This window comes from Momordica charantia (genome assembly GCF_013281855.1).
Source record: "Momordica charantia cultivar OHB3-1 chromosome 6 unlocalized genomic scaffold, Mcharantia_2.0 BLBB01000006.1, whole genome shotgun sequence".
Lineage (NCBI taxonomy): Eukaryota > Viridiplantae > Streptophyta > Magnoliopsida > Cucurbitales > Cucurbitaceae > Momordica > Momordica charantia.
The window spans coordinates 22,091,557-22,100,551 of record NW_028275164.1 but is presented as its reverse complement, the minus strand read 5'-3'; the positions used below and the strand labels follow the sequence as shown (position 1 = coordinate 22,100,551).

At 40.5% G+C, this 8,995-nt stretch overlaps 1 non-coding gene across 1 annotated transcript; it reads right to left on the bottom strand.

The window, feature by feature from the left end:
- Positions 1-1,897: 1,897 nt before the first annotated feature.
- LOC148210949 (small nucleolar RNA R71) lies at positions 1,898-2,004 on the bottom strand. The gene has a single exon (XR_015792027.1). It is a non-coding gene; the product is annotated as a small nucleolar RNA R71 (small nucleolar RNA).
- Positions 2,005-8,995: the final 6,991 nt, after the last annotated feature.

Sequence of the window (8,995 nt, the reverse complement as noted above, 5' to 3'; positions counted from 1 at the left end):
ATCAAGCCTTGCTTCCTTCTCTTGATCATTTTTAGTGTTTCTTTGTTGCTTTCTAAGTACTTTTGAGTTGCTTTCATTAGTTGCTTTTGGTTTTTAAATCCCGACTACTTTACATTCTTTTATTGAGCTTTGTTTTGTTTCCATTTGTACTTAGTTATTTTCTACTTATTCAAATATATAAAAATCCAGCACTTTGCTTATCTTCCCTTTGCCTTTACTTTATTTTTAGTTAAGAGAGTTGTGTTTTTGGAGGAAAGAGCACGTGACACTCCCCCTTGCTTGAAAGAGAAGGGCGAAGCTCTCAATCCCGATAAAAACTCTCCGTTAGTAACTTTTGTTTTTCACACATGCATTCCACATTCAACCATTTTACTTGCTGTATTTTCTTCAATATGTCTTTCTAAATTCCCGTCTCTAGCCCGGTTATGGATAGTTAGCCTTTTATGTCTAAAAAGGGTTGCTAAGAAGTAGTGTTTTTACTTTCCATTCATTGCTCAACATGTTTTCCCAAAAAGTTAGGATTTAGAGAAGGCCACTGTAAGTCTTAACAAGTCAATACTGAAAAGGTTGCTTATTTGCATTGTTGAGTGGTTAAACCGAGGAGGGGAGCGCCTTAGACATAAGGGTTCCGCTTAAGTAGCCTAGACATAGGACCTTAACCCGAGGTTGCGACTATTTCCATCCTAAAAATAAGATATCTCTCATAATAGACATATTAGGGAATGTCTTAGGACTTTGAACTTGCTTAGACATAAGTAAAGTGAGAAGCGTAGTCGTTAGTTTCTAAAGTAAAATGCATATTGTCCTTAGCATGTCCTTGATTCTTTGATGGCTAACTTGAAGTAATTCGGGCTAGGTTTTATCATTCTAAGTCCAAATCCCAAATCCAAACCATTATTTGTGACCACTTCCCATTTTACAAGAATCACTCATTCCAACATTCACTATTCTTTAAAACTTTAGAGTTTGGAAATTGTTTAGAAGTCCTTGAGGATCGATACTTGGATACTTCGTCCATTTTATATTACTCTGACAGGTGTGCGCTTGCATCTATATAATTGTTACCACGCTTAGCGCGTGCGTTCAGCATAAACGCCCCAGTCAAGTTTTTGGCGCCGTTGCCGAGGACTTTAGTTTTAAAATTATTTTCAAATTCTTTTAGTTTTTATTTTTGAGAATTGTTGTTGGGTGTAATCTCCATCCACCGTTTTTGTTCTATATTTTTGGTCGTTTATCTCACAAGGGTACGTTAAAGTGCATGAGCACAAGATCTTTTCTTCTACCCCTTGACCCTGAGATTGAGCGGACCCTTCGAAAAACTCGAAAGGAGCAAAGACCTCGAAAACAACTAGAAAAGAAAAAAGAGAGAGAAGGTGAAATCAGTCCTGAAAGTGAGGTAGAGAGTACGAGCACATCAATGGCAGATATTCCACCTCGTGATCCGGTTGATCCACCTGCTGTTAACGGTAATATGAGGGATCATGCGAGAAATGATGAATTCAACCATATCCAGATGGCGGACAACAGAGACGTGGCAATGCGAGAATATGCCGCCACGGCTTTTCAGAACTTTGATTCAGGGATAGTCAACCCTATTCCAGCCCACGCAAACTTTGAGCTTAAACCAATGATGTTCCAAATGTTGCAGACAATTGGACATTTTGGAGGGCAGGAACATGAGGATCCACATGATCATCTGAAATCATTCATTCAAATTGCAAATGCATTTCGATTACCTGGTATAACAGACGATGCTCTGAGACTAACACTTTTTCCATTTTCTTTGAAGGACCAAGCTAGAGCATGGCTCAATGCATTTCCACCGGGATCCATCACCACATGGGGGTCGTTAGTGGAGAAGTTCTTAACAAAATTCTTTCCACCTACTCACCATGCTGATATCAGAGAGGAGATCATCTCCTTTAGACAATATGATCGTGAACCTGTTCACGAGGCGTGGGAGAGATTTAAAGAACTAATCAGGAAATGTCCGAACCATGGCTTGCCGGCATGCATCCAGATAGAACATTTCTTTAGAGGTTTTGATCATCCTACTAAGATGATGCTAAACAATGCTGCCAACGGAGCCTTTACAAAGAAGACATTCAACGAGATAGTTGACATCCTAAATGACTTAGCTTCACACAACGAACTATGGTGTTCACAAAGATCTAGGGCAGCACCAAAGAAGCAAGATCCAGCTGGAGTTTTGGCTCTGGACATTGCGACCTCGATGCAAAAAGATATGGTTACAATGAACCAGAGGCTGAAAGAGATGGCATTGGGAATAAAAAATCCATTAGCCACGCCGATACAACCTGTGCAGTCGGATTATTGCACTCCTGCCCCTGTTTGCCAAGTCAACGATCTCATTTGTTCATTTTGCAGTGAAAACCATATCTATGATAATTGTCCACATAACCCTGCTTCCGTTTTTTATGTAGGACATGGGAACAATAGGAACTTTAACCCATATTCGAACACCTACAACCCAGGTTGGAGGCACCACCCTAATTTCTCATGGGGAGGTCAAGGAGGTTCGAGCGGTTTTAATCAAGGGCAGAGCCAACAGAACAAGCAGCCCTATGTTCCACCTACACAACAATACATCCCACCACCGCAACGGCAGTACAATCAGAGAACACAGACTCCACCAGTTCACAATAACAACTCAAATCTTGAGAATATGATGAAGGAGTACATGGCCCGAACCGACGCAGTGATACAATCCCAAGCGGCATCAATGAGGAATTTTGAGACCCAATTAGGACAACTTGCCAATGAATTGAAGAATAGACCACAAGGTTCTTTTCCAGGCCATACTGAATTACCAAAACGAGAAGGGAAAGAACAGTGCAAAGCTGTCACCCTCAGGAGTGGACTGGCATATGATGGACCAACAATGCCAACAACAGATGTACAGATTCCGTCCACTGAACCAATTGTAAAGATACCAGATAATCCAACAACACCAGAAAAAGAAAATATTAGAAAAGGTAATGAGGACACCCCGAGTGTTCCTCCACAGGTACAGCCTTCTTTTACCCCTACTCCCCCGTTTCCACAAAGATTAGTTAAGCAAAATAATGATTCCCAGTTTAGAAAATTTTTAGATATTTTAAAACAACTGCATATAAATATACCATTAGTAGATGCTCTAGAACAGATGCCAAATTATGCTAAGTTTTTGAAAGATATAGTTTCTAGGAAGAAAAAAATAGGAGAGCATGAACTGGTAGCCATGACAAAATGTAGTAGTGAAGCTGTAGGCAGCCCGCTACCCATGAAATGTAATTATCCTGGCAGTTTTACCATTCCATGTTCCATAGGAGGAAAAAACTTAGGTAGGACATTATGTGATCTAGGCGCTAGCATTAATCTTATGCCATTATCAGTTTTCAAATCTTTAGGCATAGGAGAAGCTAGACCTACTACGGTTACCCTACAACTAGCAGATAGATCTATCATAAGACCTGAGGGAAAGATAGAAGATGTTTTAGTCCAGGTGGACAAATTCATTTTCCCTGCGGACTTTATCATTCTAGATTGCGAGGCAGACTTAGACGTTCCCATTATTTTGGGAAGACCATTTCTAGCCACTGGGGATACAGTTTTTAATGTAAGGAAGGGAGAAATTACAATGAGGGTAAATAATGAAGAAGTTAAATTTAACGTTCTAGATGCCATGAAATTACCAGGAGACTTTGAAGAGTGCTCTGCTATAAATAGCTTGAATCCTGTTATGTTTGATGAGTTTTATGACTTATTAGTTACAGAGATTGAAGAAGAGCTTGATAAGATAGCAGAAGGACCAGAAGATGTGGCTAATCCTATTGAAAAAATACAAAAAGAAGAATGCAAGTCGTTACTTCCGTCCATAGTGGAACCACCCACGTTGGAGCAGAAGCCATTGCCGTCGCATTTGAAATATGCGTATCTAGGGGATAACGACACTTTACCAGTTATTATAGCTTCCAATTTATCACCTACTAATGAATATTCTTTATTGCAGATTTTGGAGAAGCATAAAAAGGCCATTGGATGGACGATAGCAGATATCCGAGGGATAAGCCCGGCCTTTTGCATGCACAAAATTCTATTGGAAGAAGATGCTAAGAACTCTATTGAGAGTCAAAGGCGGTTGAACCCGAAGATGAAAGAGGTTGTAAGGAAAGAAATTCTCAAATGGCTTGACGCCGGTGTTATATACCCAATATCCGACAGCAGCTGGGTAAGCCCAGTACAGTGTGTACCAAAGAAAGGGGGTATTACCGTGGTGGCCAACGAGGAGAATGAGCTCATCTCAACCCGAACTGTGAGCGGGTGGAGAGTTTGCATTGATTATCGCAAACTCAACAAGGTAACAAAGAAAGACCATTTTCCTCTCCCGTTTATTGACCAGATGCTCGACCGTCTGGCAGGTAAGGATTTCTATTGTTTTTTAGATGGATATTCGGGTTATAATCAAATTACTATTGCTCCAGAAGACCAGGAGAAGACAACATTTACGTGTCCGTATGGTACGTTCGCTTTTAGGCGAATGCCCTTTGGACTATGCAATGCACCCGCGACTTTTCAGAGGTGTATGATGGCCATCTTCTCTGACATGGTAGAAAATATTCTAGAAGTTTTTATGGATGACTTTTCTGTTTTTGGAAATTCTTTCGACGCTTGTTTAGTTAATTTGGAGAGAGTATTGGAGAGATGTGAACAAACGAACCTAGTCCTAAATTGGGAGAAGTGTCATTTCATGGTACAAGAGGGTATTGTTTTGGGTCACAAAATTTCCAAGCAAGGAATAGAGGTAGACCACGCTAAGATAAACATCATTTCAAAGCTATCTCCTCCTACAAATGTCAAAGGGATTAGAAGTTTTTTAGGGCATGGGGGATTTTACCGCCGCTTTATAAAAGACTTTGCTAAAATTTCTAAACCCCTGTGTCAATTGTTAGAACATGATAGACCATTTGTTTTTGATGATGACTGTTTAAAATCATTTGAAATGTTGAAAGTTGCTCTAAGTTCAGCTCCTATAATTATCGAACCTAATTGGGATTTACCTTTTGAGCTTATGTGTGATGCCAGTGATTATGCAATAGGAGCTATGTTAGGACAACGTAAAAACAAGATCTTGCATCCTGTGTATTATGCTAGTAAGACTCTGACGGTGCACAACTCAATTACACTACTACTGAAAAGGAACTGTTAGCAGTTGTGTTCGCCTTTGATAAGTTTAGGTCTTACTTGATAGGCACAAAAGTCATTGTTTTTACTGACCATTCTGCTTTAAAATATTTATTTGCTAAAAAAGATGCTAAACCACGTTTGATACGGTGGATTTTGTTACTTCAAGAGTTTGATATTGAAGTTAGGGACAGGAAGGGTACTGAAAACCAAGTTGCTGATCACCTGTCTAGATTGGAATCCCCGCTCTGTGATGATGGAACTGTTATACGTGAACAGTTTATTGACGAGCAACTCTTGCGAGTTGATTCAGTTCCGTGGTATGCCGATATAGCAAATTATTTGGTAAGTCGAATAGTTCCTTATGAGTTCAACAAGCAACAGGTAAAGAAATTTCTAAATGAAGTTCGATGTTATCGTTGGGATGAGCCTTTTCTATATAAGCTAGGACCTGACAATATCTTACGCAGGTGTGTCGCAGAAGAAGAGCACGAGGCGATATTAGACGCTTGTCATATGTCTCCATATGGAGGACATTTTGCAGGACACAAAACCGCAGCAAAAGTTTTGCAAAGTGGGTTCTTTTGGCCCACTCTGTTCAAAGATGCACATAAGTTTGCCCAGGTTTGTGACAAATGCCAACGGACAGGTAATATATCTAAACGCCACGAAATGCCTCAAACCCCGATCCTGGAGATTGAAATATTTGATATGTGGGGTATAGATTTTATGGGTCCATTTCCATCTTCTAATGGTAAGCTTTATATATTGTTAGCAGTAGATTATGTTTCGAAATGGATAGAAGCCATTGCAACTGCTACCAATGATTCCAAAGTTGTCATTCGTTTTCTGCAAAAGCACATTTTTACGCGTTATGGAACCCCACGTTGTCTGATAAGCGATGGGGGGGCTCATTTTGTGAATAGGTCGATGCAAAAGTTGCTGACTAAATACAATGTGCGTCATAGGGTTGCAACAGCATATCATCCTCAGTCGAATGGGTTAGCCGAAATATCTAATAGGGAGATAAAAAAACATTTTAGAAAAAACTGTAAATCTTAACCGTAGGGATTGGTCTTTTAAGCTTGATGATTCACTTTGGGCATATAGGACAGCATTTAAGACTCCCCTCGGCATGTCCCCCTATAGGCTAGTTTTTGGAAAAGCATGTCATTTGCCTCTTGAGCTAGAATATAAAGCATTTTGGGCTACTAAGAAATTAAATTTTGATTTGTTGGCTGCAGGTGAAGCGAGAAAGTTACAATTGTTGGAATTAGAAGAACACAGGCACTTTTCTTATGAGAATGCTAAGTTGTTTAAGGAAAAAACTAAACAGTGGCATGATAGGCGTCTTCGGCCGAACAATCTTCAAGAAGGTGATCTGGTTCTGTTATTCAACTCTAGGTTGAAACTTTTCCCTGGAAAACTTAAGTCTAGATGGTCTGGTCCCTTTCAAATTTTTAAAGTCTACCCATATGGGGCAGTGGATCTAGTTGACTCTAAAGGAAATGTTTTTAAAGTAAATGGGCATAGACTTAAGCCGTATTTTGGAGAACCAGTGGATAGAGGAAAAACCTCTATTCAACTTTCAGGTCAATAAATGTTTGCGAAAAATGTTTTTCCTTCTTATCCGTTTGGAAAGAACAAAAGTAAAGGAAGGAAATTTTTGTATCTTACATTCTTTTTGTCTAATTATAAAAAGTTTCGCTTATTAAGAATGTTTTTGGAAAACGTTGAAAAACAAAAAGAAAGAATGAAAAAAAAAAAAAAAAAAAACATTGAAAAAATTTTACGCAGGCACCTAGCGCCTGCCCTTTGCGAAAATAAATCACGCAGGCGCCTGGCGCCTGCCCTGTTTTCCAGCAGTTCGAATTTCGTTTTCCTTTACGGTTTGGGTTTTAATTTTCGATAGCATGGGCTTTATTTTGGGTCAAACATTAATCCTCTATGATTTAGCTTTAAGAACTTCTCTTCAAACTCAAATTTTGTTTCCCTAATCCTATTTTGTATTCAAAGTTGTTTTCTTTTCCTTTTAGGTTTAGGAAACTTGGTTGAACTTAAATGTCAATCCCTTTCCATTTAGAATTTAGTTTGGGGAAAGCTTTAAATAGACCCATTCTCTAAGCTTTACAACTCCACCAAAACCCACACAACTCTCTTTTTCCCCTTGTTTTTTCGGCAAAAACCCACTCCCTTCATCACCCTTGTTTTCGATTTTCAGCCACCACCAAAGAGAAGAAGAAATTTCCAGCATTTGCTTACATCTATGGCTTCCTCTTCTCAACATACTTCACTTCCTACCTCTTCCACTCAAGCTCCAAATGCCACAAGCATTCCTTTTCCACCATTGGAGAACTTCCAACACCACATGGGTTCAGATTCTAGGCTAGCTGCTGTTAGGGGAGGAAACCCGCTTCAAACATTTGAATGTCCTCCATCCCAAGCTCCTACACAACATCCTATAATGAGCCCACATGGTTATGTTAATTTTCAGCAACTACCCACCTTTAATATACCTCAAAACAGTGAGTTTAGGGCTGAAAATCCTCAACAACTTCCTCCAATGATCAATCCGGGTATGTACCAACCGTTTATGTTTAACCCGGTTCCTTCCTATCATTTTCCCTTGTCCCAAATGCAAATTCCAGCTAGTGTTCATCCCTATGGAATGCCAAACCTATCTACTCTATTTCCTAACCTTCCACCTTATTATGGAATGGGTCATTGGGTACCTCCAACCAATTATGGGATGCTTTCACCTAGGGTTCCCCCACCAGCTCAACTTCCATTCCTAGAAAGAGGACCTCAAGCACCCCAATTGAACCCTAACATATCGAGTACTTTCAACATGGGACAACTAAAACCCTTAGAGCCTCCTAGGATGCCAACCCCAACCAATATGCCAATGGATGCAGGAGATGAGCATGGAGGAGAGCAAGAGAAGAGCCACAGCCATAGGCTAGAGCCCGGGGTTTCGATAGGGCAAAAGAGGAAGCGCAAGGAGGTGATGATAGACCCAGAAATTGCGGAAGATGGGATTAGTAGGCGTCTGACGCCTAAGGATTCGACTATGGAGAACAGGGACGAGGAGCAGTTTTATTCATCTCCATTGATTATTACACCGGAAGATGGTAATGATGATTTTCTACTGGTTTCACGAGGACATTGTTCAAATATGCCAGAAACAGAGGATACCGAGAACGAAGTGGTGAGAACAGATACTCAGGAACCTTCCCCATTGGATACACCTACAGAAGGAGCATTTTGTAGTCACCAAGAGTTGCCTACTGGGGCAACTTGATTGGGCCGTGGCGCCCACTTCTTCATGTGTTTAGACGCCTTCTCAAGGTATGCTCGGGGCAACATCCATGGATTGTCGTCATTCTTTGATGAAGTTGTAAGCTTAGGGGCTTTTTCCTGCATAAGGATGGTCGATGATGTGAGGTAACACAGGTAAGCGCCCGCATACTATTTCAGAAGAAGTCTTCCCTGTAGTCGTGCTCTTGTGACAGTTGAAACAAAACTAGGCTACATCAAGCATCTGTATCTAGTTTTTTTGTCGAGCATCAATGAAGTGGCGGAGGTATTCCTCCAACATACTATTGAAGCGTTCTGTCTGACCGTCGGTTTGCGGGTGGTAGCTTGACGATATGTTCAAGTTGGAGCCAAGTAGTCGGAAGAGTTCCGTCTAGAAGGTTCCAGTGAATCTTCCATCTCTATCACTCACAATGCTCTCGGGGACACCTCATAGTTTCACTATGTTCTTGAAGAATAGTTGTGCTGTCATCTCTACGGAACACATCTTCAGAGT